General features: G+C 41.2%; 1 long non-coding RNA gene across 2 annotated transcripts in view; it reads right to left on the bottom strand.

The window, feature by feature from the left end:
- LOC142760156 (uncharacterized) overlaps positions 1 to 19176 on the bottom strand; it is a 30448-nt gene extending 11272 nt beyond the window's left edge. The window contains exons 1-3 of one of the 2 annotated variants that reach the window (XR_012883256.1): positions 18923 to 19176; positions 7956 to 8047; positions 4120 to 4550 (exon numbers count right to left, since the gene is read on the bottom strand). This is a non-coding gene — a long non-coding RNA (uncharacterized LOC142760156). Of the gene's footprint in view, positions 1 to 4119; positions 4551 to 7955; positions 8048 to 18922 lie in introns of those variants that run through there. The other variant, XR_012883257.1, reaches the window with a different exon arrangement.
- Between the last annotated feature and the right edge of the window lie 2641 nt (positions 19177 to 21817).

The following is a 21817-nucleotide window of genomic DNA, read 5'->3' as shown; positions in this document are numbered from 1 at the left end:
ATGTCCGGAGGAAGACAGGGAAGTCACGGGTCTCTGGTTCTTGTCTCTCCCAGATAGGGTTCGCCCATGCGAGAGCCTTGCCGGTGAGGAGAGAAATGATCAAAGCGACCCTGGCAACATCAGCCGAAAAATTTCTAGCATATAGGCTGAAGTGGATCTGGCATTGATTAAGAAAACCACGACAGGTACTTGCTTCTCCATCATAGCGGTCAGGAAGTGGCAAAGAAACACGTGGATCAATACTGCCAAGAGGTGTCGACTGAGGATCCACATTGCCAGGAGGTGTAGTAGGAGGAACGGCAGCTTGTGCCTCCTGCCGACGTGCAGTACGGCACGACTTTGGCACGGCTCCGTGCTAAACCAGGAAGGTATGGATTGCTAGGAACAGGAACTGGAAACAAGTATAGGGACAGGGACTGGAACAGGAACAGGAAACAACTAGGAGGCCATCACATAGACAAACTTAGGGGACACAACAACGCTCACGCATAGAACTAGGGGGCTGGACCCCTCTTATAGTCCAGGGTACTCACGGGTCAAGGTTCGTCCATGAGGATCCAGCAGAGGTGAGTGGATGCGAGCGCTGGCGTCTCCTGAGGAGGAGGCTGGGGCCAGCGCTTGCCGACTCGTGTCTGCGGCTGTCAGGGGGAGGTTGGAGCTGACAGCCCGCAGCCACAGACATTACAGAGTAACTGTACTATCACAAAACTTTAGATATGTCATAGAGACATATCAGAAGTTTTAAAGGTGGGGGTTCAGGTGCTAAGACCACCAACAACACTCGAGCAAAGGGGGCAGTAGCGCTCAGCCAAGCACTCTGCACCTTCTGTTGTGATCGACTCCTCGTTAGGCTGAAGACCGGCTCATAGACGTTCTATGTAAGCCCGTTTTCAGCCTAACGAGAAGAGTCGATCACAGCCGAAGGTGCAAAGCACTTAGCTGAGCGTTTCTACACCTTGGTTTCAGCAATGGTGGGAGCCTCAGCACCCAGACCACCACCAATTAAAAATTCTGATATGTCTCTATGACGTATCAGATGTTTTGTGATAGTGTAGTTACTCTTTCAGTTCTAAATTGTATACCTTTATACATGCTGACTGGCACTCTGGTTTAATTTGTGGTGCACACTCGATTCATTTACAGTTTAGCATGAGTTTTCTTCTAAAATTTTGAAAATAGTGAAAATAAAGAAAAAACACTCTGAGTTTTTAAAATGGTGTTATTTATGGGGGTTTCTAATATATAGGCCCCTCAAAGCCACTGCAGAACTGAACTGGTCTCTAAATAAATAGGTTTTGGAAATTTTCTTGATAATGTGAGAAATTGCTGTTAAACTTATAAGCCTTGTAACGTCCTAGAAAAATAAAGGAATGTTCAAAAAATTATGCCAACATAAAGTAGACATATGGGAAATGTGAACTAATAACTATTTTGTGTGGTATAGCTATGTGTCTTATAAGCAAATACATTTAAATTCAGAAAAATGGAAATTTTTCAACATTTTTGCTCAGTTTTGGGGTTTTTCACAAACAAACACTGAATGTATCAATTTTACCACTAACATAAAGTACAATGTGTCACGAGAAAGCAATCTCAAAATCGCTTGGATAAATAAAAGCATTCCAAAGTTATTAGCACATTAATTGACATGTCAGATTTGAAAAATGGGGTTTGTGCCTTAAAGGCCCAAACTAGGCTGTGTCATTAAGGGGTTAAACATTTGTTTATTTGTTAACCCCTTAGTGACCAGCCCATTTTAAGCCCTAATGACCAAGCTATTTTATTCGTTTTTCTATAGTCGCATTCAAAGTGCTATAACTTTTTTATTTTTTCGTCTACATAGCTGTATGAGGACTTGTTTTATGCGGGATTAGTTGTACTTTTTAATAGCACCATTTTTGGGTACATATAATTTTTTTATAAATATTAACTTTTTTTGGGGGGGATTATAAAAAAAAAAGAAATTCCACCATTGTTCTATGCATTATTAAATTTAAATAGTGTGTAGAAAAGGCAGATCCAGCACTCAAATATAAAAAATTCGATTTTTATTGGGTCATTTAAAAAAAATTGGGATAAAACAATAATCCCGGGACCACGCTTACGCGTTTCAGACCACTGGGGTCCTTAATCATAGCTTGCCAATTATTAAATTGACACCGTTCACTGTGCGGCGTAAATAACATGTTACCTTTATTCTATGGGTCGGTACGATTACGGCGATACCACATATGTAGGGTTTTTTTTATGTTTTACGACTTTTGCACAATAAAAACACTTTTGAACTAAAATTATTTGTTTTTGCATCGTTGCTTTCCAAGAGCCGTAACTTTTTTATTTTTCCATCAATGTAGTGATTTTTTGGGCTTGTTTTTTGCGGGACGAGACGTAGTTTTGATTGGTACTGTTTTGGGGGGCGATGGAAAAAAATTGCAATTTCGCCATTGTTTTTTGCGTTCTTTTTTTACGGTGTTCACCTTGCGGTTTAGATTACATATTAACTTTATTAATTGAGTCATTACGGTCGCGGCGATACCATATATGTGTACTTTTATTTATTTTTTTACACTTTTACTAAATAAAATCACTTTTTATGGAAAAAAATGGTTTTATTTCTTTTTTTTACTGTAATTTTTATTATTAATCTTTATTTCACATTTATGACTTATTTTATTAGTCCCACTAGGGGACTTTACTGTGCGATCTTCAGATCGCTGCTATAATGCTTTGGTATACTTCGTATACCACAGCAATATTGCCTATCAGTGTAAATCTGACAGGCAATCTATTAGGACGTGCCTCCGGCGCGTCCTAATAGGCATATGTCCAGGGCAGACCTGGGGGCTTTGATCAAGCCCCCGGCTGCCATGACACCCCATCGGAGACCCACGATTGCATTTGCGGGCCGCCGATGGGTCACAGAGGGAGCTCACTCCCTCTGTAAACAAGTTAAATGCCGCGGTCGCTATTGACCGCGGCATTTAACAGGTTAAACGGCCACGATCAACGTAAACTTCGATCGTGGGTGTTGGAGCAGGAGCCCAGCTGTCATCAGACAGCTGAGCACCGGCTCCAGCCTGCACGGGAGACCCGTGCAGGACTTAGACTAGGCTCACGTGAAAGGCGTCAGCCTAGCCTAAGGCCCCTTAGTGACCAACGTGAAAAGGCGTATTGGTGGTCACTAAGGGGTTAATACATTGCAATACTTATTAACTATCAAGCCTTGCCTCTGCCAAGGCATAATAATAGGTCACCGATAACAGATCTGGCAGCCTTCAATAGGCCTTCGGTTTCCATGGCAATTTTGTTACAGGGGAGGTTGATTGGGGATTGAGGGAGCATCTGTCTCACTGTTCAGATGCAGGAGTCGCTATTGACTGTGGCATTTAAGTGGTTAAACGGCCAGAATCAGAGCACGCTCCATCTTCTGTAAATCTTGAAGTTTCTGTTAAATAATTACGGATCACTTTTTTTTACAACTCTGCCTTTTGCTGTTCCTCTATTTTTACTCCTGGAAATGTATGAATACATTGACAGAGTGTTACTATTCCCCTTGTCAGTAGGTTGTATCCCTACATAGTCTGACACTGTCAGCATTATTTGGACAGGGTCAGAGTACAGGTACGTGGGGACATGCCCCACTGACATGGGGAATGGTAACATCCAGTAATTTATTAATACATTTCCAGGAAGACTTATAGAAGAACCGCAAAACGCAGACGATGCTTCAAAATAGTTATTTTATGTATTTCAAGTATTTACTAAAACGGAAATGTCCAGAAAGCTGACAGGTCCTCTTTAAAATTCATATGTCCGTCTTTATTTGGTCCCTGTTATCTTATTTAATCCTTTTTTTGATGCTTGTATTATTGAGCGAGTATTTTAGTTGCTTCTATTGACATCCTAGTGTCTCAGAAATTGTAATCACATGATAAATTTATGTAGGTCATTATGACCCGAGGGATGGTCATAATCACCAGCACTTATTGTCATTGTAATGGATCATTTTAAACCACAATTAACATGACCAATATCTGATAAAAACAAAATGTGTCATAGTCTTTATTACAATTTTTATTTGGGAAATATTTCACAAAAGATCTCATTATATGCCTCCTGCTGGACATAACAAAATATGATAAAGCACCTATGTCCAGTGCTTAACCCACAAGCACAAGTGTCCTCTATTCTTAACTGTGGTATGATAAACCTTTTTTCGAACCATGGTGGCGATGTTTCAAAACTGATACAAAGGAAAAGTGGAGTATTTGCCCATGGCAAACAATCAGGTCGCTGCTTTCATTTTCCAAAGGGTCTTTGAAGAATGAGGGTCAGCTGGAGCTTGACGAGACCCACAGTTCAGCCTTGTGATTGAGGACCTGTCAGCAGTGACCGGCGCGTGTCCAAGTTCTCTCCTTCCAATGTAACGGATGTGGAAGTTCTGAGTTGGACTTGGTACGGACGTCACAGTGCGGCTGTGGTGCTTTACGGTGTCTCTTTAAACACGCCCAGTCCCCGGCTGTAAATAATGTCCTCCTTTCACTTAGGATCTGGAATGGAATCATAAACATATTTATACATCTGCGTGAGCTGTTTTTCCAGAGCTCCCACATAACGGGTGAGGTCAGAAGGCAATGGGCAGGCACTCAGTCCATGGTTTATGGGTTTCAGCCATGACCTTCTGGATTTTTAACTTCAAGGTCCCATTCAACCTTTCTACCTTCCCACTGCTCTTGGGATACGGGGTGTGAAAAGCTGCTCTGTGCCCAGGACATGCACGATTTGTTGGAGTTCCTCTCCAGTAAAGTGAGTTCCTCTATCACTTTCTATTGTCTCAGGGACCCCATATCTACATACCACTTCTGAGAGCGATCTTTTACTTTTGCTGTGGCCCACGTTACTGGCCACGCCTCAGGCCACCCAGAGAACAGATCTACACAGACCGGTACATGTTCATACTGTCCCACCTTTGGTAACTGAGTCAGTCTGCAATCGCTGATATGGGTAGTCTGCTTTTACCATATGCCTTTTTGCAACCCGCACAGTTTTGCCTATGTTATGGCAGACACATATCCTGCACCTCTAGACAAATCTGGCAACAGCACTTGCTGAACCCCCGGGGGTACCCACCATTTGGTCACCATTGCACTCATTCCTTCTCTTGACACCTGCGTTGGTCCGTGCATTAGTTGGGTTATCATGGGGAAGAGGACTCTGGGTAGGCACATCCTGTTACCCACCTTCCATATTCCATCCTCCCCTTCTCTGGCACCTTTTGTCTGCCACTGTACTTTTTCTTCTTTTGTGGCTTGACTTTGTAGTCTACTAATATTGTCATGTCTATGGGACCAGATACTATGCTGGTCAAGAATACTACGTCCTCCTCTATGAGGGACATGAGAGCCGCAGCTTTTGCAGCCTTGCCTACTAGTCTATTTCCCCTCGCTTCGGGGGCAGCTTGCCCTTTAGTAAGAGCTGGCACTTTGAGTATACCTACCTACTTTGGCAGTGTCAGAGCCTCAAACAGTTCTCTCACTCTCTCAACATTATGAGTTTACCCGTGGATCCAGCAAAATCTCTGCTCCTCCAGACTAGGCCATAATCATGTGCAATACCAAAAGCATATCTAGAGTCAGTATATATAAATTTGCGGTTTTACCTTCAGCCAGTCTACACACCTCAGCGAGTACCTTCACCTCCACCTCATGTGCTGACACGGAGGATGGGAGTGGTTGTTACTTTATTACCTCTGTTTCAGTGGTGACAGTATATACCCAGTCTTGTAGCCTCCTTCATGGTGGTACCTGGAACCATCTACAAAAGAAACTCAAAAGCTGGATTAGATATTGGATCCCCTGTTACATTTTCTAATGTTTTCATCTCTATTTTCATTAATTCAATTCAATTATGTTGGTGACCTGTGTACTGGGGAATCAAATGTGCTGGGAAACCAACTTCCCACCAGGCTGGAAATTCACTGTCTACTATTTCCTGCGACTTATCCCATTCCCTCAAGTCCCCCATTGACCATGTATCCTTCTCTTCCTCCTGTGTTGAACCCTGCGGAAGCAATGTAGTAAGGTTTAACACTGTAACACTGTACATCAATGTATGGTTAGTTTTATATGGGGCCATGAGACTGGTCTTATACTTTGTAGACATGTGCTTAGTGTGTGCTTGATGAAGAATCTCACTAACAGCATAGGGCACTCTGAGAACTAGAGGCTAATCCCAGCACTGTGTCTGTTGTCTTGTCTTCGAGTAGAGCTGCTGCTGCTACTACACAGATACAAGACGGAAGGTACAAAGTTGTTTGGCATTCTTAGGGAGAGGGGCTTATTATAAGAACATACACATTTCTTCAGTACCCCTGCCTCCAAAGACTGTCTTATCTGGTTATCAATACTTTTCAACTGCGGGAGGCTTAGAGGGCACTGCTTCAACTGGGGTTTGGAGCTGTTTGCAAACAATTTTAACAGTCACAGAGGCCACAGACATGCGTCCTACATCTGTTTACCCTGTGCCCAGAAGGAGGACAGGATCGCCCTCAATGCCTGAGATGTGAGGTCCTCCTCCTCTCAGTGCAATCCCCATAGAGTGCAGCACACATAAAATGTAGCACATCATCAGTAACTTCAATCTGTCCATCAGACATATTGAATGACAACCCGAATTGCTGCAAGGATGTCAGAAACTATAAGATTGATTATACAGGAATCTGACACCATAAACGTGACAACAGCTCCTGTGAATGCTGTAATCTTATCTGCATTTTCATTTCATAAAATATATTCCCAGTGTGTGTGTGTGTGTGTGTGTGTGTGTCATGTGCATATGTAATGTATATACCATCATTAACCAGAAAGGATACTCTTATAAATTAATAAGAGGTTTGCAAAATATTTCTTTCCTTAATTAGTATATGTCAATATTAAATAAACCAATCTTTTAACACAAATGATGAAACATATTGTGCACTATATGCGTCATCATATGCCAATAGAAACTTGTTAATATCAAATAATAATAAACTAAAATGTAACAATGTCATAAAAAATCTTTCTTGTTGAATCACTTATCATGTGGTGATTTCAAAGAAACCATTTCCCTTTAAAAATAGTTCAGCACACACACCAGTCACTCACAATACCAGCTGTTCCCAGACACTCTCAGTACTGAGAATCCAATCTCACACCTGTATACCTTTTGTGTGTGACCTTATGTAAAACAAGTATATAACTAGAATGACTGTGTATAAACTCCTATTATTCTTGTATTATTCATCCAATGAACCATAATCTTAATTTAGTAATGCGCATCATATTAAATTTAAATATGAATGAAGTTTTTCATTGTGGTCGACACATAAAACACATATAACGTAACATATAACATATAAACATAAAACATATAATACTCAATCCTGCCTTCTTATTTTGCACTATATGTGCACTTTCTGCAGACACAGCTAAACTACAGATAACAGAGAATATTAATTAGACAAGAAGTCTCACAGGACAAATACGTGTCAAGGTGGGAGACAGCACTCAACCACCCATATAAATAATTAGAGATAAGGACTCTAACAATACATGATAAACAAGAGAGAAAAAAAGAGTCCATACATATCAGCATATGAAAAATTTAAACATCTTTATTGATAACATAAAATACACTAAATGACATAAACAGAGAATCTAAAATAAATCCTTGTACGGATCACAGATGTATACATTGATAGCAGTACATATATATGTAATACACTGATGGTATGCACAGTTACTGTAGCTCAATGTATCTCCAACATAGGGTGCATCAAATAGGAGTAATTTGAAATGTAAACAGTGCAAAGATGGACAATATGCCTAACTCAAAAAGGCCTGTGATAGCTCAAAAGTAATTGGTGCCTTGGAAAAACGGCATAAAGCCAAGTTAAGTCCGGTAGATGCACTTACCCATATATGGGAGATTGAGTGTGAGCCAGATGTATAGAAGAGCGCCCCGACGCGCGTTTCGCCTGTGGCTTTCTCAAGGGGTCCAACGTCTGCTATAAGAGGGGGATAAGGAAGGACACAATATATCAATGTGACACGTGAAAAACTAAGGCTCCGTATGAAAGAGTGCTTCAAAATGTATCATACATCCCTTGATTTTTAATCTACCCCAGTTTTACTTACCCTGATGCATTCCGCACAGCTTATCCCCCTGATATTTCCCTTCTGAACCCTGCTGTGTGCCCAGGCAGCTAATAACAGCCACATTGAGGGTATTGCCATACCCGTGAGAACCCACATTACAGTTTATGGGGTGTATGTCTCCGGTCAAAATGCTCACTACACCTCTAGATGAATGCCTTAAGGGGTGTAGTTTTTAAAACGGGGTCACTTCTTGGGTGTTTCAACTGTACTGGTACCTTAGGTGCTTCTGCATACATGACTTCGCACCAGAAAATCCCCAGTAGGCCAAATGGTGGTCCTTTCCTTCTGAGCCCTCCCATGGGCCCAAACGTCAGTTTATCACCACAAATTGGGCAACAAAATGGGGTATTTTATTTCTTGTGAAAATAAGAAATTTTCAGCCAATACTACATATTATTGGAAAAAATTAATTTTGTTTGAATTCCCAGCCCAATTCAAATAAGTTATGTGAAAAAACTATGGGGTCAAAATGGTCACAACACCAATAAATGAATTCCTTGAGGGGTGTAGTTTCCAAAATGGGGTCACTTCTGGTGGATTTCCATTGCTTTGACACCTCTGGGGCTCTGTGACATGGCACCCGAAAACCAATCCAGCAAAATCTGGACTCCAAAGAACACACAGCGCTCCTTCCCTTCTGAGGCCTCCCATGGGCCCAAACGGCAGTTTATCACCACAAATGGGGTATTGCTGCACTCAGGACAAATTGGGCAACAAAATGGAGTGTTTTATTTCATGTGAAAATAAGAAATTTTTATCAAAAATGACATCTTATTGGAAAAAAAATTCATTTTTTTAATTTCACAGCCCAATTCAAATACGTGCTGTGTAAAAACTGTGGGGTCAAAATGGTAACATCAACCATAAATGAATTCCTTGAGGGGTGTAGTTTCCGAAATGGGGTCATTTTTGGGGGATTCCTACTGTTTTGGCACTCAACACCTTTTCAAACCTGGCATGCTGCCTAAAATATATTCTAATAAAAAAGAGGCCTCAAAATGCACTAGGTGCTTCTTTGCTTCTGTGGCTTGTGTTTTAGTCCACGAGCACACTAGTGACACATGTGGGACATTTCTAAAAACTGCAGAATCTGGACAATACATATTTAGTAGTGTTTCTCTGGTAAAACCTTCTGTGTTACAGACAAAAATTGAATACAATTGAAATTCAGCAAGAAATATTTAATTTGCAAATTTCACCTCTACTTTGCTTTTAATTTCTGTGAAATGCCTGAAGGGTTAAATAAGCTTTCTAAATGCTGTTTTGAATACTTTGAGGGGTTTAGTTTTCAAAATGGGGTGTTTTATGGGGGTTTCTAATACATAGGCCCCTCAAAGCCACTTCGGAACTGAACAGGTACCTTAAAAAAAAGGCTTTTGAAATTTTCTTAAAAATATGAGAAATTGCTGTTTATGTTCTAAGCCTTGTAACGTCCAAGAAAAATAAAAGAATGTTCAAAAAATTATGCCAATCTAAAGTAGACATATAGGAAATGTGAACTAGTAACTATTTTGGGTGGTATAACCGTCTGTTTTACAAGCAGATGAATTTAAATTCGGAAAAATGCTACTTTTTATAAATTTTCTCTACAATTTGCAATTTTTCACCAATAAACACTGAATATATCGTCCAAATTTTACCACTAACATAAAGCCCAATGTGTCACGAGAAAACAGTCTCAGAATCGCTTGGATAGGTTTAAGCATTCCGACGTTATTACCACATAAAGTGAAATATGTCAGATTTGAAAAATGGGCTCTGAGCCTTAAGGCCAAAACAAGGCTGCGTCCTTAAGGGGTTAATACAGACCTCAGACCAGACCCCCTAAACTAATACAGACCCTAGAACACGCCCCCTAAATAGACCCTATAAACGAATACAGACCCCGGACCTCAAACTAAAACGGACCCCCTAAATACCGACCCCAGACCACTTAAAGTAACACAGACCCCTAAATATACAGATCCTAAACCCCTTAAACTGATACAGACCCCAGACCAGACCCCCTAAATACAGACCGCTTAAACTAATAGACACCAAACCTCCTCAATACAGCCCCCAAACCAGGCTCCCAAAATACAGACCCCCTAAATACAGTCCCCCTAAATACAGACCCATTAAACAAATCAATCCCCTTATACTTACATAGTCAGTCTTCTCTGTGGAGTCTTGCTGCTGCTTCTGCTGTTGCTGGAAGTCCTGCGGTCATGACTTCCTTAATACTGACCTCAGGCCTGACCCCCTAAACTAATACAGACCCCTAAATAAAGACCCCAAAACTAATAAGGACCCCATAAACTAATACAGACCCCCGGACCAGACCCCCTAAATACAGACACCAGACCTCAAATTAATACAGACCCCAGACCAGACCCCCTATTCTAATAGAGACCCCAGACCAGACCCCTTACCTAATAGAGACCCTAGAAAAGGCACCCTAAATAGACCCAATAAACTAATACAGACCCCAGATCAGACCCCTAAATAAAGACCCCTAAACTAATACAGACCCTAGAACAGGCCCCCTAAATAGACCCTATAAACGAATACAGACCCCAGACCTCAAACTAAAACAGACCCCCTAAATACCGACCCCAGACCACTTAAAGCAACACAGACCCCTAAATATACAGACCCTAAACCCCTTAAACTGATACAGACCCACGACCAAATCCCCTAAATACAGACCCCTTAAACTAATAGACACCAAACCTCCTCAATACAGTCCCCAAACCAGGCCCCCTAAATACAGACCCCACACCAGACTCCCTAAATACAGTCCCCCTAAATACAGACCCATTAAAGAAATCAATACCCTTATACTTACATAGTCAGTCTTCTCTGTGCAGTCTTGCTGCTGCTGCTGCTGCTGCTGCTGCTGCTGCTGCTGCTGCTGCTGCTGCTGAAAGTCCTGCGGTCATGTGACCAGCAGGTCTCTAAGCAATAGTAAGAACTTCAGAGATAAGGTCATGTGACCTTATGTCTAAAGGTCCTTTTGCAGGACATACACATTGCAGTTTCGTCTCGGTTTTTGCGGCAAAATTGCGACAAAACTACAATGCACTTTGGACGTCCATGATAATATGATAATCCGCCATTGATGGCCGGGCACAGAACGTATCCGGCCATTCATTGGTTCTAATTGTACCTGTGTCCTATAGACGCAGGTACAATTATAGTGCAGGACGGGGTGGCGCTGGCGCCCCCCTCTAAGTTGCACCCGGGGCACATGCCCCGCCTGCCCCCCCCTAGCTACGCCCCTGCTCTTCGTCAGTTAAGCGGGAGGATTCTTGCTTCCTATGTGGTTCCCATATTCCATTTTGGAGGAATCCTCTTAATGGATTAAAATTAACAAATTAATACATGCATCCTATGTAATAATATATTGTTATCATCAAATGTAGGGTTTTCTCTCTATTTTTCTTAAGTCTTAAACTGGGACGGCACCGGATAGCCTTTAGCTATATTAATTGGGGCTCCTATTTTACAAATATATCTCATATTACAGGGCACTAAGTGTACTTAGGCAGTGCCTAATGGGCATTTAGCCATGGCAGGCTTGGAGGCCCTTATTAAGTCCCTGGCTGCCATGTAAACATATTGGCGCCTCACGATCATGCTGCAGGGCACCGATGGGCTGACAGAGGGAGCCCCGTCCTCTGTCAAACACCTTAGATGCTACGATCGCTATTGATCGTGACGAACATGATGAAAATATACATCACTGTACATGTTCGTCCTGGGTCGTTAAGGGGTTAAAAATTCCATTCCTTAAATGGGTTACCCCAATGAATAATTTTCATACCAAAAGTACAGAAATGCTGTATATTTAAAAAAAAAACAAAAAACATTTCTCATGTTTTTCTGCTTCCCTGTATCCACTGGGTGGTGCTGCTATTCTGTGGTGCTGGTAGAATCAGTCTTGTTTTCGCCATTTGACAATACAATTCCCTCTTACTTTTGTTGCAGATGGGTAACATGGGATCCAGAGTAGTTAAAGCGTAACATCCACAGTATGCACTCTTGGGTCTAGATCACACAGCATTTTTTGTCGCTGCTTTTAATGCAGAAACCGTGTTGCAATCACCACCAAAATGCCCAAATCTACTGATTTCAATGGGAGGTAGAGGAATTATTATTTGCAGGTGTTTTTTGACCGCTCGCGGAAAAAAAGAGTTATGCCCTATAATGGTGCCGTTTTCGCCTCTAAACCTACATAGAAATCAATAGGAGGCAGTAAAGAATTGTGCTGTTCATTTGGAAACATTTTTGATGCGGTTTATGCATTTGCTTAGATAAAAAAAAAGCATTGCAAAACGCCTCAAAAAACATGTCAGAAAAAGCACAAAAAACCGCTTGCATTTCAAAATTTGCCTCAAAATTCCTGAAAATAATGCTATGTGCACACACCCTTAACCCCTTCCCGCCGCAGCCCCTTTTCAGATTTTCATTTTCGTTTTTTCCTCCCCACCTTCCAAAAGCCATAACGTCTTTATTTTTCCATCGATACAGTACTATGAGGGCTTGATTTTTGCGGGACAAGTTGTCGTTTTTCGTAGCACCATTTATTTTGCCATATAATGTACTAGGAAACAGGAAAAAAATTAGCAGAAAATAAAAAAACAGCGATTCCTCCATGGTTTTTTGTGCGGCATTTTTACGGAATTCACTGTGCAATTAAAACAACATGTTAACTTTATTCTGCGGGTCAATACGATTACGGCGATACCAAATATATATTGTTTTTTCTATATTTTACTACTTTTAAAAGTAAACACCTAAGTGTAAAAAAGAAAATTTATTTTGTGTCGCTAAATTCTGAGAGCCACAACTTTTTTATTTTTCTGTCGATTAAGTGGTATGAAGGCTTATTTTTTGCGGGTTAAGCTGTAGTTTTTAAATAATACCATTTTGGTGTAAATGCGACGGTTTGATCACTTTATTTCATTTTTTGTGGGAGATTAGATGAGCAAAAAATAGAGATTCTGGCGTTTACAATTTTTATTTTTTTCACGGCGTTCACGGTGCGGGTTAAATAATTATATATTGTAATAGTTCAGACTTTTATGGACGCGGAGATACCAATTATGTTTATTTTTTTACTATGCTCTAGGGGGAAAATGATAAAAGGGGGGTTTTTTGAACTTTTAATTTTTATTTTTTTTTACACAAAAAAAAACTTTGTTTAACTCATTTTTACTTTTTTTATTAGATCGCTTGCATGATATACTGCAATACTAATGTATTGCAGTATATTGTGATTCTGACAGGCAACTATTAAGGGCTTAATAGGGCTTAATAGGTGTACAAAGATGGCGGACCTGAGGGCCTTCATTAGCCCCCCAGGCAGCCGTAGCAACCATCGCCCCCCCCCCCCCCCCCGCGTTTGCATTGCGGGGGGCGCGATGAGCTGTTAGAGGGGGTCGTCCCCCTCTTTCTAACGATTTAAATGCTATGGTCTCTGTTAAACTAGTTAAACTAGCGGGATCGCGCTAGAGTAAGCCTGTTTGGGCACACTCTGTTCTGCCCTAACAGCAGCCTGTGTCATATTGACACACTGTATTGTATTAGTATACAGGAGTATGCTAATATATTATAAGTAAAAAATCAAGTTGTAAATAAAGAGATCCCTTCATGGGATTAATTTAAAATAATAATTGCCCATACATTACATAGAAACAAAAAAATACACATATTAAATATCTACCCAACCATAATAACATGAAGAATTAATTTAACAGGCTATTTAGCGTAAAACTTGAACAGGATAAAAACTAAACCAAAAAATGCCCTTTTCCTATATTCATGCTGCAAAAATAAATTAGATAATTTTTTTCTACCCACAAGCCACGCAGCAAAAAAATTAAATTTCTCCCATCTAAAACACTAGCGACACTTAAAGTGGAAAACTGGATTGTTAAAATACACGTGGAGTAAACGCGCAATTTTCGGGTAAATTTAAACCTAGCGGTATTATTATAGTAATGTAGTATTGTTCTAGTAATATAGTATTATTATAGTAATGTAGTATTATTATAGTAATGTAGTATTGTTATAGTAGTTCAAATAACTAATTAATTAACAATAATTTCGTATTGTATTAACCCCTTAATGACCAGCCTATTTTGGACCTTAATGACCAAGCTATTTTTTAAGTTTTTCCATCGTCGCATTCCAAGAGCTATAACTCTTTTATTTTTGCGTCGACATAGCTGTATAAGGTCTTGTTTTTTGCGGGACAAGTTGTATTTTTTAATAGCACCATTTTGAGGTACATATTATTTATTGATTAACTTTTATTAACTTTTTTTTGGGGGGGAATAGAAAAAAATCTGACATTTTGCCACTCTTTTTTGCGTCTTAAATCTACGCCGTTTACCGTGTGATATTAATACCACAATAACTTTATTCAGCGGGTTGTTACGATTGCAACGATGCCAAATTTGTATAGTTTTTGTATGTTTTACTACTTTTACACAGTAAAAACGCTTTTTTTTCAAAATTATTTGTTTTTGTGTCTCCATATTTGAAGAGCCGTAACGTTTTTATTTTTTCGCCGATGCGGTTGTATGAGGGCTTTTTTTTGCGGGACGACTTGTAGTTTCTATTGGTACCATTTTGGAGTAGATGCGACTTTTTGATCACTTTTTATCAGTCAGTATTCACAGAAAACAGCAATTTTTCCATAGTTTTTTATTAATTTTTTTACGGCGTTCACCGTGCGGGTTAAATAATGTAATAGATTTATAGTCGGGGTCGTTACGGACGCGGCGATACCAAATATGTGTAACTTTTTAACTTTATTTTGTTTTTTTAATAGTAAAGCAGTTTGTAAGGGGAAAAGCTGGGTTTTTCATTTTTTTTTCACATTTTTTTTAAAATTAACTTTATTAAACTTTTTTTTCACTTTTTTACTAGTCCCACTAGGGGACTATAATATGCGATTCTGCGATCGCATTTATAATACACTGCAATACTTTTGTATTGCAGTGTATTACTGCCTGTCCGTTTAACACGGACAGGCATCTGCTAGGTCATGCCTGCGGCATGATCTAGCAGGCATTCACTCCAGGCAGACCTGGGGGCCTTTATTAATAATAATAATAATAATAATCTTTATTTATATAGCGCCAACATATTACGCAGCACTTTACAATTTAGAGGGGACATGAAACAAACAATATCAGACATTACATAGTGACAAAATTCATTTACAATTCAAATCTGGGGAGTGAGGACCCTGCTCGCAAGAGCTTACAATCTATGGGGAAATAAGGGAGACACAAAGTGTAACAGTGTTTGTTCTGTACAATGGTCCGGCCATTTTTATACACATGCGGTGGTAACATAAAGCTGCATGAGCCGGTCACCAGCCAGTATCCGTGTATGATGGACATGAAGAGAAGGAGTGTGAGGGAATCTTATTCTGATGACTAATCTAAATGGAGGGCCATGGAAAGGAGTCAGATTAGGGAATGTTATAGGCCTGTCTAAATAGATGTGTTTTCAGGGCACGTTTAAAACTGTGGATATTGGGAATTAATCTGATTGTCTGGGGTAGCACATTCCAGAGGACTGGTGCAGCACGAGAGAAATCCTGGAGACGGTAGTGGGAGGTTCGGATTATGGAGGATTTTAATCTAAGGTCGTTGGCAGAACGTAGAGCCCGAGTAGGGTGGTAGACAGAGATGAGGGAGGAGATGTAAGGAGGTGCAGCACTGTGGAGAGCTTTGTGGGTGAGAGTAATAAGTTTGAATTTTATTCGGAAGGGGATGGGCAACCAGTGCAGTGACTGGCACAGATTAGAGGCGTTGGTGTAGCAGGTTGGTCATAAAGATGAGCCTGGCTGCTGCATTGAGGATAGATTGGAGAGGGGATAGTTTAGTGAGGGCAAGACCGACTAGTAATGAGTTACAGTAGTCAAGACGAGAGTGAATCAGAGCAACAAAGAGAGTTTTGGCAGTTTCCTCCGTAAGAAAAGAGCGGATTCTGGAGATGTTTTTGAGGTGAAAATGACAGGAGCGTGAAAGTGATTGTATGTGAGGAGTAAAGGAAAGATCTGAGTCAAAAATAACCCAGAGACAGCGGGTGTGCTGCTTAGGAGTTATGATAGTGCCACACAAAGAGATGGAGACATCAGGTTTAGGGAGGTAAGTAGATGGTGGGAACACAAGGAGCTCAGTTTTAGAAAGATTCAGTTTCAGATAGAGAGAGGACATGATGTTAGAGACAGCGGACAGACAATCACTGGTGTTCTGTATTAGAGCAGGGGTGATGTCACGGGAAGAGGTATATAATTGGGTGTCATCAGCGTAGAGATGGTACTGGAAGCCAAATCTGCTGATGGTTTGTCCAATAGGAGCTGTGTAGAGAGAAAAGAGCAGCGGACCTAGGACTGATCCCTGAGGAACCCCGATATCAAGGGGAAGAGGAGAAGAAGTGGAACCAGCAAATGACACACTGAATGAGCGGTCAGAGAGATAGGAGGAAAACCAAGAGGGAGCCGCGTCCTTGAGGCCAATAGAGTGGAGCATGTTAAGTAGGAGTTTGTGGTCTACAGTGTCAAAGGCTGCAGAGAGATCCAAAAGAATCAGGAGAGAGGATTTACCGTCCGATTTAGCCGCCAAGAGATCATTTGAGACTTTAGTAAGGGCAGTTTCTGTGGAGTGTAGAGTGCGGAAACCAGATTGTAAGGGGTCAAGAATGGAGTTAGCAGAGAGATAGCGGATAAGGCGAGAGTAGACCAAGCGTTCCAGGAGTTTGGAGATGAAGGGCAGATTAGAGACTGGTCGGTAGTTAGCAGCGCTGGATGGGTCAAGAGTTGTTTTTTTCAATAATGGGTTTATAATGGCATGTTTAAAAGCGGAGGGAAAGATACCAGAGGAAAGAGAGAGGTTAAATATTTTAGTGAGGTGACTAGTGACAGCTGGAGAGAGGGACTGGAGGAGATGTGAGGGGACAGGAACACTAGGGCAGGTAGTAGGACGAGAAGAAGAGAGGAGCCTCGAGACTTCTTCTTCAGTTATTGGGTCAAATGCTGAGAGTGAAGAAGAGGGAGTGCGGGGGGGAAGGGGATCGATGTTACTAGGGGACTGGGAGATAATATCATGCCGGATGTTGTCAATTTTAACTTTAAAATAATTGGCCAGGTCTTCAGCACTGAGATCTGTGATTGGCGTCTGCACTTTAGGACTAAGGAGGGAGTGAAAAGTATCAAAGAGGCGTTTTGGATTATTAGATAGTGTGGAGATGAGAGAAGTGAAGTAGACTTGTTTGGCGCGGTGAAGGGCAGAGTTGTAAGTTTTGAGCATAAATTTGTAATGGAGGAAATCTGCATCCAAATGCGATTTTCTCCACAGTCGTTCGGCACATCTCAAGCACCGCTGAAGAAAGCGGGATTGAGGCGTGTGCCAGGGTTGTCGTCGTCTTTGTCGGGTGGTTCGGAGTGTAGTGGGGGCTGCTTCATCCAATGCATTTTTGAGAGTGTTATTGTAAAGTTTGGCAGCCAGATTGGGACAGGAGAGGGAAGAGATAGGGGACAATGAGGACTGTAGACTGTCTATGAGTTTCACAGTGTTAATGGCATGTAGATTTCTGTATGTCTGATACGTAGGGATGACCTGAGGAGGCAGAGAATATTTGATAGTAAAGCAGAGAAGATTGTGGTCAGAAAGCGGGAGAGGAGAGTTAATAAAGTCAGAAACAGAGCAGAGCCGGAAGAAGACCAGGTCAAGCGAATGCCCGTCTTCATGTGTAGGAGAGTTAGTAAGTTGTGACAGACCGAGGGACGAGGTTAAAGATAGAAACTGGGAGGCAGATGAGGAGATTGGGTTATCAATGGGGATGTTGAAGTCACCCATGATGAGAGTAGGTGTTTCAGAGGATAGAAATTGTGGAAGCCAGGCAGCAAAATGATCCAGGAATTGGCGGGGTGAGCCCGGGGGGCGGTAGGCAACTGCCACTCGGAGGGGAAAAGGGTGAAAGGGTCTGAGGGTGTGGACTTCAAAGGAGGGGAATGTGAGTGAGGGGACCGGGGGAATGACCTGGAAAGTGCAGTGTGGGGAAAGAAGTATACCTACTCCGCCACCCTGCCTGTTCTCAGGTCTGGGGGCATGAGAGAACTGGAGACCACCATAAGATAGAGAAGCAGGGGAAGCCGTGTCAGACAGGTGTAGCCATGTTTCTGTAAGAGCCAGGAGGTTGAGAGAGTTAGAAAGGAATAAGTCATGAATAAAGGCGAGTTTGTTGCACACGGACCGAGAGTTCCAGAGAGCACAATTAAAAGAGACAGGAGAAGACATACAAGGAATGGCAAGAAGATTTGCAGGGTTTCTATGTGTGACAGGTAAGTGGTTGAGCTTGGCAGAAGAAAAGGGAGGACCAGGGTTGGGAGAGATGTCCCCTGCAGCTAGTAGCAGGAGAATGGAGAGAGACAGCAGATGGTTCTGTGATTTATGAGAGCGTTTTTTTATGTTGGGCAGTGGGATGAGATGGGTTAAGTTGACTGAGAAAAGTGAATAGTGAATGGGAGCTGTGCATGGGGGAGGCCAGGAGAGAAGGACTGATGTGGACTGTTTTTTGGCAAGGCTTAAATGGGCGATAGGATTGTAAACCAAGAGCAGCTATAATGGTGAGAGCGGTGGCAAACATGTTTGTTTACAGATAGTTAGAAATCTAATATTTAGAGCGTGTGCTAGTTTGTTTGGTTTGGTAATGCATCTTACCTGTCACTGACCCTGTGCAACTGCCATGTATAACTGCCAGGACACTTTGACAGTATGACACTTAGACAGAGATGACTTCTGCTTTCGTGCCCCCCTGCACGAGTGCCTTCCCCATATGCTACATCTGTATGAAGAGAAGAGAGATGGATGTTAGATCTGTGCCATGTATAACTGCCAGGACACTTTGACAGTATGACACTTAGACAGAGATGACTTCTGCTTTCGTGCCCCCCTGCACGAGTGCCTTCCCCATATGCTACATCTAAATTTATAGGGGAGTAGATGCTCAGATCTAGGCCTAATTAAGCTCGTTCAGCTATTAATCAAATCAACTAGACACATGAGGTGAAAAGCTATGCAGAGATAAACAAACAAACTAGCAGGTCTGGATGATCATAAAACTTAACGACGATCAAACACTTTGACAAAACTTAGAGATAACATTAGACTATATAGGAAGACAGGAAAGCAGAGTTATATACCATCAAATAAAGGTTTCAGCTTTTTGAAATGCAGCTACAGCAGGGATGAGGTTCATGCAGGAATGAAATGGATTATATACCATCAAATAAAAGTTTCAGCTTTTTGAAATGCAGCTACAGCAGGGATGAGGTTCATGCAGGAATGAAATGGATTATATACCATCAAATAAAAGTTTCAGCTTTTTGAAATGCAGCTACAGCAGGCATGAGGTTCATGCAGGAATGAAATGGATTATATACCATCAAATAAAAGTTTCAGCTTTTTGAAATGCAGCTACAGCAGGGATGAGGTTCATGCAGGAATGAAATGGATTATAAACCATCAAATAAAAGTTTCAGCTTTTTGAAATGCAGCTACAGCAGGGATGAGGTTCATGCAGGAATGAAATGGATTATATACCATCAAATAAAAGTTTCAGCTTTTTGAAATGCAGCTACAGCAGGGATGAGGTTCATGCAGGAATGAAATGGATTATATACCTGTATGAAGAGAAGAGAGATGGATGTTAGATCTGTGCCATGTATAACTGCCAGGACACTTTGACAGTATGACACTTAGACAGAGATGACTTCTGCTTTCGTGCCCCCCTGCACGAGTGCCTTCCCCATATGCTACATCTGTATGAAGAGAAGAGAGATGGATGTTAGATCTGTGCCATGTATAACTGCCAGGACACTTTGACAGTATGACACTTAGACAGAGATGACTTCTGGACCCCCGGCTGCCATTAGAGACACAGACACTCGGCGATCGTATCGCCGGGTGTCGGTGGGGGAGAGAGGGAGCTCCCTCCCTCTCTCCAAAACAACTCAGATGCGGTGCTCGCTATTGAGCACCGCATCTGAGGGGTTAAACGTGTGAGATCAATACTAATATCGATCTCACACGGTAGAGCAGGGACGCTCCCAGCTCTCAGCTGCCTCTGCCAGCTGAGAGCAGGGAGATTTGACAGCTCCCTGCTCTGTTTACTTATTCCGATGCCGCGACGTAAAAAGTCTATGGCATCGGAATAAGGCCCGTTAGTGACCGACGTAGAAACACGATGGGCCGGTCACTAACGGGTTAAATATGAATCTGGAAGTCCCGACTAGAGGTGAGGCTCTGTTGGATCTGGTCATTTCTAATAATGCAGAGCTTGTTGGGAATGTCAATGTTCGTGAAAACCTCGGTAACAGTGACCACAATATTGTTATAGTTTACCTATACTGTAAAAAACAAACACAGGCTGGGAGGACAAAAACACTTAATTTTAAGAAGGCCGATTTCCCCAGGATGAGGGCTGCAATTTAGGATGAATCAAATGATAAACGGGAGATTTTCAAATCTACTTTGGGTAATTATAGTGCAAAATTTATTCCTATAGGTAACAAGTATAAACGACTAAAATTAAACCCCACATGGCTTACACCTTCTGTAAAAAGGGCAATACATGACAAAAAAAGGGCATTTAAAAAATACAAATCTGAGGGTACAGCTGTAGCCTTTATAAATTATAAAGAGGTTAATGAAATCTGTAAAAAGGTAATAAAATCCGAGGTCTGAACATGTAGGACCCCTAGATAGTGGCAATGGGAAGTTGATATATCCAGTGCCGGTGCTGTTAATATATCAGTTGATATACTGAATTGGATGAATGTAGATATGGTCCAAGCTAAATTAAATTAAATAAATGTACACAAGGCCCCTGGAGTTCTTAACCCCTTCAGGACTGAGCCTGTTTTGGCCTTCAGGACGAAGCCGATTTTTCAAATCTGACATGTGTCCCTTTATGTGGTGATAACTCCGGAATGCTTTTGCCTATCAAAGTGATTCTGAGATTGTTTTCTCGTGACATATTGTACTTTATGTTACGGAAAAAATTTGGTCGATAAATTCAATATTTATTTGTAAAAAACACCAAAATTTGAAGAAAATTTGCAAAAATTAGCATTTTTCTAAATTTAAATGTATCTGCTTGTAAAACAGATAGTAATACCACACAAAATAGTTACTAGTTAACATCCCCCATATGTCTACTTTAGTTTGGAATCGTTTTTTGAACATTCTTTTATTTTTCTAGGACGTTACAAGACTTAGAACTTTAGCAGCGATTTCTCATATTTTCAAGAAAATTTCAAAAGCCGATTTTTACAGGGGCCAGTTCAGTTCTGAAGTGGCTTTGAGGGTCTTATTTATTAGAAAGTCCCCATAAATCACCCCATTTTGAAAACTGCACCCCTCAAAGTATTCAAAACAGCATTCAGAAAGTGTTTTAACCCTTTAGGCGTTTCACAGGAATTAAAGCAAAGTAGAGGTGAAAGTTACAAATGTCATTTTTTTTTTACAAAATTCATTTGTAATAAAAAAAATTCTATACCACAGAAGTTTTTACCCGAGAAATGGAACTTATTATTTATTGCCCAGATTCTGCAG

The sequence above is a fragment of the Rhinoderma darwinii genome, chromosome 1, assembly GCF_050947455.1.
Source record: "Rhinoderma darwinii isolate aRhiDar2 chromosome 1, aRhiDar2.hap1, whole genome shotgun sequence".
NCBI classification, from domain to species: Eukaryota; Metazoa; Chordata; class Amphibia; order Anura; family Rhinodermatidae; genus Rhinoderma; species Rhinoderma darwinii.
Note: the sequence above shows the minus strand (reverse complement) of the source record. Positions and strands in the feature narration are given on the sequence as shown.